The sequence below is a fragment of the Mercenaria mercenaria genome, chromosome 2 (assembly GCF_021730395.1).
Source record: "Mercenaria mercenaria strain notata chromosome 2, MADL_Memer_1, whole genome shotgun sequence".
NCBI classification, from domain to species: domain Eukaryota; kingdom Metazoa; phylum Mollusca; class Bivalvia; order Venerida; family Veneridae; genus Mercenaria; species Mercenaria mercenaria.
Genome location: NC_069362.1, coordinates 84,449,324 through 84,458,088, shown reverse-complemented (window position 1 = coordinate 84,458,088; position 8,765 = coordinate 84,449,324).

The following is an 8,765-nucleotide window of genomic DNA, read 5'->3' as shown; positions in this document are numbered from 1 at the left end:
AATTTTTACAAAGGCTGGGTCTAAATGCAGAAGCAAGTCTAACTTGACTTAATCTATTTCCTTATGCAAAGATGTAATACTGATAAGCAAATGCGAAAGAAAAAGGAACTGGTAATTTTCTCTGTGTACTTACAAAACAGAACACAACAAAGGCTGAACATACATGAGCCGTGCCATGGGATCCATGCTGTTCGCTAACGGTTTCTCTAATTGCAATAGGCTTTGAAAGCGAACAGCATGGATCCTGACCAGACTGCGCGGATGCACAGGCTGGTCTGGATCCATGCTGGTAGCAAAAGCACTATGTTGGTTTTCCAATGGCACGGCTCACATGTCACAATGTTCTGTGTACTTACAAACAGGACAACACAAAGCTGAAAACATGAGCGTGCATGGGATCCATCTGTTCGCTAACGTTCTCTAATTCATCTTGAAACGAATCACTGATCCTGACAGATGCGCGATGGCAGGTGTCTGGATCATTGGGCGCAAGCACTATGTGGTTTTCATGCACGGTCCTGTCACTTTCTGTGGTAGCTGCTGTGGTGCATAAAACCGACACGATTGTCTTTTCTAATTATTAAAATATGTATAAAACATTGTTACTTTAGTGACAAGTTACGGCTTTGATTGTTAATGTTTAACACATTGTCATTAATATAGATCATATTATAATTCAATGCACCATTCTCTACAAACTTCCTAAATTGGATGTTTTCGCAACGCTTTTCCCAAACAGTTGCATGTTTTGGGCTAAAAACTGGTACCAGACCCTTTCCAAAAACAGGAAAAACATTGCTGTTATTATAAGTATGCGTCACAATCTAGTTATTGAACAATAAATTGAGCCGTGCCATGAGAAAACCAACATAGTGGGTGTGCGACCAGCATGGATCCAGACCAGCCTGCGCATCCGCGCAGTCTGGTCAGGATCCATGCTGTTCGCTAACAGTTTCTCCAATTCCAATAGGCTTTAAAAGCGAACAGCATGGAGCCTGATCAGACTGCGCGGATGCGCAGGCTGGTCTGGATCCATGCTGGTCGCAAAGCCACTTTGTTGGTTTTCCCATGGCGCGGCTCAATTATGCAATAATGTCTATCAGTAGAATCGCTTTGGTCGATATTGATTACTTTAACATTTTGATACAGACAACAATCTTTAGAGTTCAAAATAAATCATCGTATTAAGAGTAACAAAACACAGGTGATGGTTACAAACTCTCATCTGGACATTGGCTAAGATATCGCTATAACTCAAACACGACAATAAGTACGTTGTCCAAGAACTTTGATTGCATATTGCCACTGTGTAAATTTTATACTGGAATGATGAACCGTATGAAATTATCATACATGGCTGTAATATCACAGAGTGACAGAAAAACTCGTTCTGTGAACTTTTAATGCGACGTAAAAGGCTTTATATAGTATGAAAAAAGTGTGATCAACCTCGCGCGAAGGGCAATATTGCTTTGTCCAGGTACATTAACCCTGCTATTGACTGAATACAAAAGACAACCATACTACAATTATAGTCCGACTGAAATTCTATACGAGTGAAAAGTAAATGTGCCAATATAGAGCAAAATTTATATAACCATGCGCTTTAAAACAATAAAATACTTAATGCAAAAATAGTTCAGCTAATTTTGCTTATTTTGCTATGTAGTAGAATATCAAAAATAATCATTTAATTAATAAGAACATTTCTTATAAAACTTTTTTTTTTGTCTTTTCATATAATTTAGATTAACACAACTTAAGAATTTTCCTAAAATACATTTTCAGAGATAAAGTTCTGCAACTAACGTACTGATTCAGCACTTTCTGATCCTCGAAACAAATATGTTCACGATTGACTGTTTGTTGTGCACCTGTTGAGTACCTGACAGTCATTTCCCACAAGGCATTTTCCTACTAATTACTGGTATATAATGGTCTTGATCTTGGCAATTTTGCAAAGCTGCCTTGTTGCTGTGGACCATTGACCTAACGCCTGATATTTGGCTCACATTTAACCAGTGCAAGTAACAGTGTGATCAGTGAAAGTCTAATCACAGAAAGTTATCTTATCTAATAATTTGTGATAGATAAAACTAAATAAATAAATTCTTGTTGGAAGCATTAAAGGGTCATCTACACGGACACGTGTTTCTCTTCATTAAACAAAAATGTTTGAAGTGGAAAACAGTTGTCTATAACATCGTCAACTACAAACTCATATCTTTAATCGGACAAAAGGAAGACTTCTTTTCCACACTAGATAACGGGCTATCCCGACGCCCGTTGGTGTAAAAAAATCCCGAACTTACATTTACAACTTCTTGTCTGAAAACGTTGAGCATTATGTTTTTTAGAATTTCCCCGGCAATTTTCTCTGTCTGAAAAATAGAACAAAAATCCAACGTCTTACGCAAATGTCTCTATTTTTTAACAATCTGTAAAAAAACGTAAAGCATTTGCATGAAAAGACGTTTCTCTTCGGAGATACTTCCAGGCGAGTAGCTGGGCACACGCACTGATGCACGTGCGTACGTTTCATTTTTGTAAGTGAAAAAAAATTTTTTTTTTCAAAAAGTGCAATAAAAAATAGACCTATTCAACCAAAGTAAACCTCTGGTATGCGAGAATGGAGGGGGTTCAACAGACATTCTGACTAGTGAACGAATACTAAATCAATAGCAATCTTTGAAATATACGCATTATTGGAGATTTTAATTATAACATGAAGTTTTATCTTAAGGATGTACTATTTTTATCAGATCCGTAAGTCTTTAATCCGTTAATCAATATAAACATTATTTATTCATCAATTGTAATGTAAAAATCTTAACTGAATTAATCTAGATTCACATGCAAAAAGAAGACAAATGTTGGCATGTTTTGTATTTATCAATAATAAATAACTGTAATCATGGTAGTGTTACAGACATTCAAATTAAAAGTTATTTCATTTAGTTAGTTTCACAGTTGATCTTTTTTAAAAATATTCAGGGAAGATAAAATTTGTACTTTTCTAAATTATTTTTATCATTATTATGATAATTATTATTATTATTATTATCATTATTATTATTATTATTATACAAGATTTATATAGTGCCCTTAAAGGCGCTTTGCATATAGCAAATGCGAAATTCATCCTCTACTAGTACAGACACAGAGCGATCTGATCAGAGGGAACAGACTGAGATAAAGCCCCCAGAACAGATAGAGGGAAATCCCTTTTTAGCTCGACTTTTCGAAGAAAAAGTAGAGCTATTGCACTCGCCCCGGCGTCGGCGTCGCCGTTGGTTAAAGTTTTTGATAAAGTCAAATATCTTTGTTACTGTCAAAGCTATTGACTTGAAACTTAAAATAGTTCTTTACTATCAAAGTCTACACCAGGAGAAACAATCCCCATAACTCTGATTTGAATTTTGACAGAATTATGCCACTTTTTAACTTAGAATTTTTGGTTAAAGTTTTTGATAAAGTCAAATATCTTTGTTATTATTAAAGCTTTTGACTTGCAACCTTAAAATTCATATTTACCATCAAAGTCTACACCAGGAGAAACAATCCCCATAACTCTGATTATGCCCCTTTTTAACTTAGAACTTTTTGTTAAAGATTTTGATAAAGTCAAATATCTCTGTTACTATCAAAGCTTTTGACTTGAAACTTGAAATACTTATTTACCATCAAAGTCTACACCAGAAGAAATAATCCCCATAACTCTGGTTTGAATTTTGACCGAATAATTCCCCTTTTTAACATAGACATTTTTGTTAAAATTTTTGATAAAGTCAAATATCTCTGTTACTATGAAAGCTTTTGACTTGAAACTCAAAATAGTTATTTACTATCAAAGTATACACCAGGAGACACAATTCCCATAACTCTGATTTGAATTTTGACAGAGTTATGTCCCTTTTTAACTTGGATTATTTTTTACTGGCAAAGCTCTAATTCAGAGTCAAGCACTGAGAAAAGTCGAGCGTGCTGTCTTACGGACAGCTCTTGTTTTAGATACAGGTTTGGCCGGCTAACTTAGCCTAGCTCTTTGCAAATAGCCAGTCTGGTTCTTTAACGTGCCCGGTGTATAGCACCGATACACGCGAAGCCATCTTTCCTGGGAAGAACGAGTTAGGTGGGAGACACTCAAGAGCATCTCAGAAATTTCCAGTGTCCCGGACCTCTGGATTGACAGTCAAGCGTCTTACCACTAGACCACCGGTCCACCCAAAGCTCTAGTGAAAGAAATATTTGTTACTACGAAACGACCTACACTAGCCAGAACTAAATCAAAATAAACAACAGACCGTGTTTACAACACATAAAATAGAGAAAAAAAGAAACTTAATAGGTCCCTCAACACAACAAAAATGCAAATGTTTTTTTTTACTTTTTTTAGGGGGGGGGGGGGGGGGGGGGGGGGGGGCGGGAAGGGGTTCTAATTATCATTATGTATTTATTTTAATGCCGTTTTATCAACAATATTCCGGTTGTACGTCTGGATTCTGTACCAATACAAACCTGTCTTCATAAGTAAGTGTCATCTTCCCCACATGAATAAGAGGTAGAGAGTGAATGATTTCAGACACAATGTCTTTTCGTCACGGAGAACATACGCCTCGTCCGGGGATTAAAGTCACGACCCCGCGAGCCGTATATCTGCGCTTTCCCTATTGAACTAAGCGGGTGGGCGACTCCGTTGCGGTGGGAGTCGGAAAAATATACTGTACAATGATGTCAAATCAAAAGTTGGATGTGATCAAGACTTGTACAACATCTCTCAATCAAAAGAACGAGGCCAGATAACTTGGACATTCGACATGAGGCAATATATTGCACGTGCCGAGGGTTACTACAGAGGAAAACTGGCTATTTTGTGAAAACTTGTTTGTTTTTGCTAGGTTGGAAGTTATAACATACAGGATACCAGAGAACGGTTTGTCCTCATCTAGAGTATAGCTTCACGGTCTAGTCCATTATGGTTAACGCTGAGCATGTTACAGAATCAAGCATTGCGCATAAAAAAATGTATAATGAGGTTTAAAAGTCAGTCTCCAGTGGATTGTGCAAATTGTGGAATTTATGGAGGGGGTGGGAGCTTACGAGCTTTCAGGCATACATACACTAAATAGGAAAATGGTGCGATAATAAACATGGTAGTCGCATAATGGCGGATTCAGATAGTCCTCAGGTTGTTTTTGCTCTGTAGAGCTAATTGTCCTTACTTTTCTTTGCAATCTTTTTGTGTTAGCATTTTCATAATGAAATAATAACTTGACAGAATTTGTCATGCACCACTACTACAACTTGGGGTCTCATTTTAGCTGATTTTGCTGTTTGTGTGTTTGAGTGAGTACTTTTTTTTGCATCAAACATGACCCCACTTTTCTTTTGATTTATATACAGTGTCTGACAATATTCTTCAAGAAAATGCAAGTTTCAGCCATTTAAGATGGGTCCTGATGTGTTCTGCAACCATTGGAAACATGTCAAATTTATACTGAGTCGGGAACCGCATAAGGACGGCCGACGGCCAACATTATGGTGGGCACAATAATTCACTCAGTAAAAGGAGAAGGGGTGCAAATGCAAAGGAGCGCAAATCCAAGGGTGAATGGATGGTAGGGGCGATGGGGTAGCGAGGGAAAAAAGTGGAAAGAAACGCCAACAACAAAGAAGACAACATACGCAACACAAAATACGAGACGGACAGAAAACAAGTTGAAAATAGGGGCACCGCCTTGAAACTTTAGTTTTAGAGGAAGCTTAATGGATTTAAAGAAGTGACTGATTATAAACAATTTTAATATGTACATGTACAATATATGTCATTGCGTTTAAATATGCAAGAAAGAAATTATAAAAGAAAAGAGAAATAAACAAAATAATGAAAATAAATAAAGCAGAAATAATTTTAATAAAACAAGTATGGAACGGAAAGAAGTAACGGAGGCGCGATCTCACGACCTCTTGTAAAGTTTGAGCTAAATGTGTAATGAAATCTTACGTGTGGAACGCCGTAGCTGTCTTATGTCGGGGCATTGCATGTTTTCTTGTCAGAGCGCGATACGGTGTCTTATGTTAAAAAGATATGTTATTATGTCAAAGTGTGGTGTTAATGTATCGTTAATTTGTCGAGACAGTGTCTTATTATGTTAACTAACCATGTTATCTTGCCAAAGTATGGTGTTATTAATTTGTCAAACAGTGTCTTATTACGTTAAAAACTATGTTATCACGTCTGGGTGTGATGTTAACTTGCCAATAAAATCTGTAAAAAAGATTCATTGGATATATAGAATGCAACAACAACAAAAAAGGAATAATAACAGACACGGTTTGATTGAGTCTGTTCATGAGAGGTAATAAAATGTGCAACACTTCTCACACCCCCTAGCACCGGCTTAAGTGAAACACTATTACACATCCATTGAATGGACTGCATGATCCCAAAGGACCAGAAAATATAACAACACTGAATCCAAAACAGCGTCTTATTTTGTTAACTAGCCATGTTATTGTGACAAAGTGTGATCTTGTCTGCAGAGTGTGTTATTATGATAAAAAGTTATGTTATCTTTTCAAGGTATCGTGTGATTTTGACTACCGAGTTTGCTAACATGACATTTCTCGACATAAGACAGCTGCGGCGTTCCATAGTATATATCTCTATACAAATTATATGATAAGGTGTGTTACTGACATGCGAATTGCTAATAATTACAGGCTCACAGTAAGAACGTAATTAACATGTTGGAGTTTGAAAGACGGACATATTGTAGTACAATGTATTTCTGTTTTCCCGTTTTTGGACTGTACTAATGAGACGAAATTATTTCACTGAGGTCATGCATATTGCCACATAAATGCAAAAATAATGAGATAAATTACACATTGTACAGTATGTATACGCGCTACCTACATTTCCATTCCGGAATATTTGCGAGACCCACTTAGTAGCACGCACACACATGGGTCCGAAACGCCATTTCAGTGTTCATACAGTTTTAATAAACATTAAATAGAGATATCTAAAAAATTAAAATGTGGCTGCTGCATTTTTTGTTTCCGAAAATAAAATGTATTAGTTTCTTGATATTTTTTGTTCTGTATTTTTTTATCTTAGATATTTGTCACAGGTTTGAATGTTTGGTTAACACAGCTAAAAGTGCAGTAGAATTCCATCTATTTTTTTTTTTTATTATTATCTCCCTTTTTGACTTTGACTGTATAAGTTCACGTACAACCTGGAAAGTAGTACTTGTTAACCATGTAAAGATGTATATTCCATATATAGACCGTTGCTTTACCTGCTTTTCACATCATATAAAAATGGAAATATAAAATGGGAATCGGCTGTAAAGAAGACAGTCGTGGAACACAAGCCGGGTTCAAACTGCAATATTGTTCTATGTTAAACTGCATACATGTATTTGATAAAAACATGTGCAAATCACATGCAAAGCAAGGAGACGAAAGAGGCAATCACAATGATGAAAGTTGGAATCACAATGATGAAAACACGAAACCACGATGGTGCAAACGCAAAGTTATATAATTATAACGTTTCTTCAACATTTACAATCGTAGTTTCATCATCGTAATTTCATGAGTTTGACTTTTGAGATATTAGAATGAGAAAGAAAGATCGATGTTTCAAACGAATTATCGTATAAAATGATATTAGAATGAGAAAAAAGATCGATGTTCCAAACGAATTATCGTATGAAATATGTTGAAATTTTCAAAATCAAAATCAGATTTATTTCAACATGTGTTACAGTTCTCAATATTATCGCGGTCGGCTGTAACGATTTACATAAGATCAAAAATGCTAGATTAACTATCAGACGAACAATCGGTGATATAACTATTTCTGGCAGATAATCTTGTCATGTATCCAAGACTCATTTTCAGTGGTCTTAGCACTTTGTGTATCCAATCAAATGACGCGTAACAAATAGCCAATGTCTGCAGCCAGAATTTCGTACAAATAAAAGGCACGGACCGCACGGCGAACACAGGAACTTGCTCTTTCTGGAGGTATGTACAAGCTTCTTGCTTTAACCCACTGTAACCTGTATACCTGTAGCTTTTATATTTTACATGATACAGTATTATTTTTTTGTCGGAACGAATTCTTGCATATTCGCTGATTAATGATATAAATATATGCTCAATTATACTTTGACAATATCTTATAATTATACTTCACATAAAGGCTATATTTTATATATAACAAAAATGACGGTGCACTAGACCTCAGGTCTGCTGCACCGGTGACGGTTCACTAGCCACTATTCTTTAATGCGTTTACTTAAATCCAGAGTCTAAACTTGTATTGTCTTTGGCACTGGCTCCTCATCTCCTTATACAAATTGCTTGTCCATAGATTGTGCTATTGACCGATGTAACACTTTGGGCTAAAGTAAAAATTTAAGAAATAAAAGTATGATTTTTTTCTGATGCTATATAATAAAACACTTATAGCATTTCTTGCCAGTCAGTAGTCGAAACTAATAGAACCTCGGTCAATAATTTTGAGCAGCAAGCAAGTTAATAATGTATATTATTACATGACTCCTTATATCAATTAGCAGTCTATAGTTTCGGATGTTTCGTTGTCCCTTTCAACAAGTACAAAGCGTTCAGCGACAGAAGTTTTAGTACTGTTGGACCTAAACTCTAGAACGAATTGCCTCTCGAAATAAGGAACTCAAACACATTAGATGTTTTCAAAAAGAAGTTGAAAACTCATTATTTTGGAA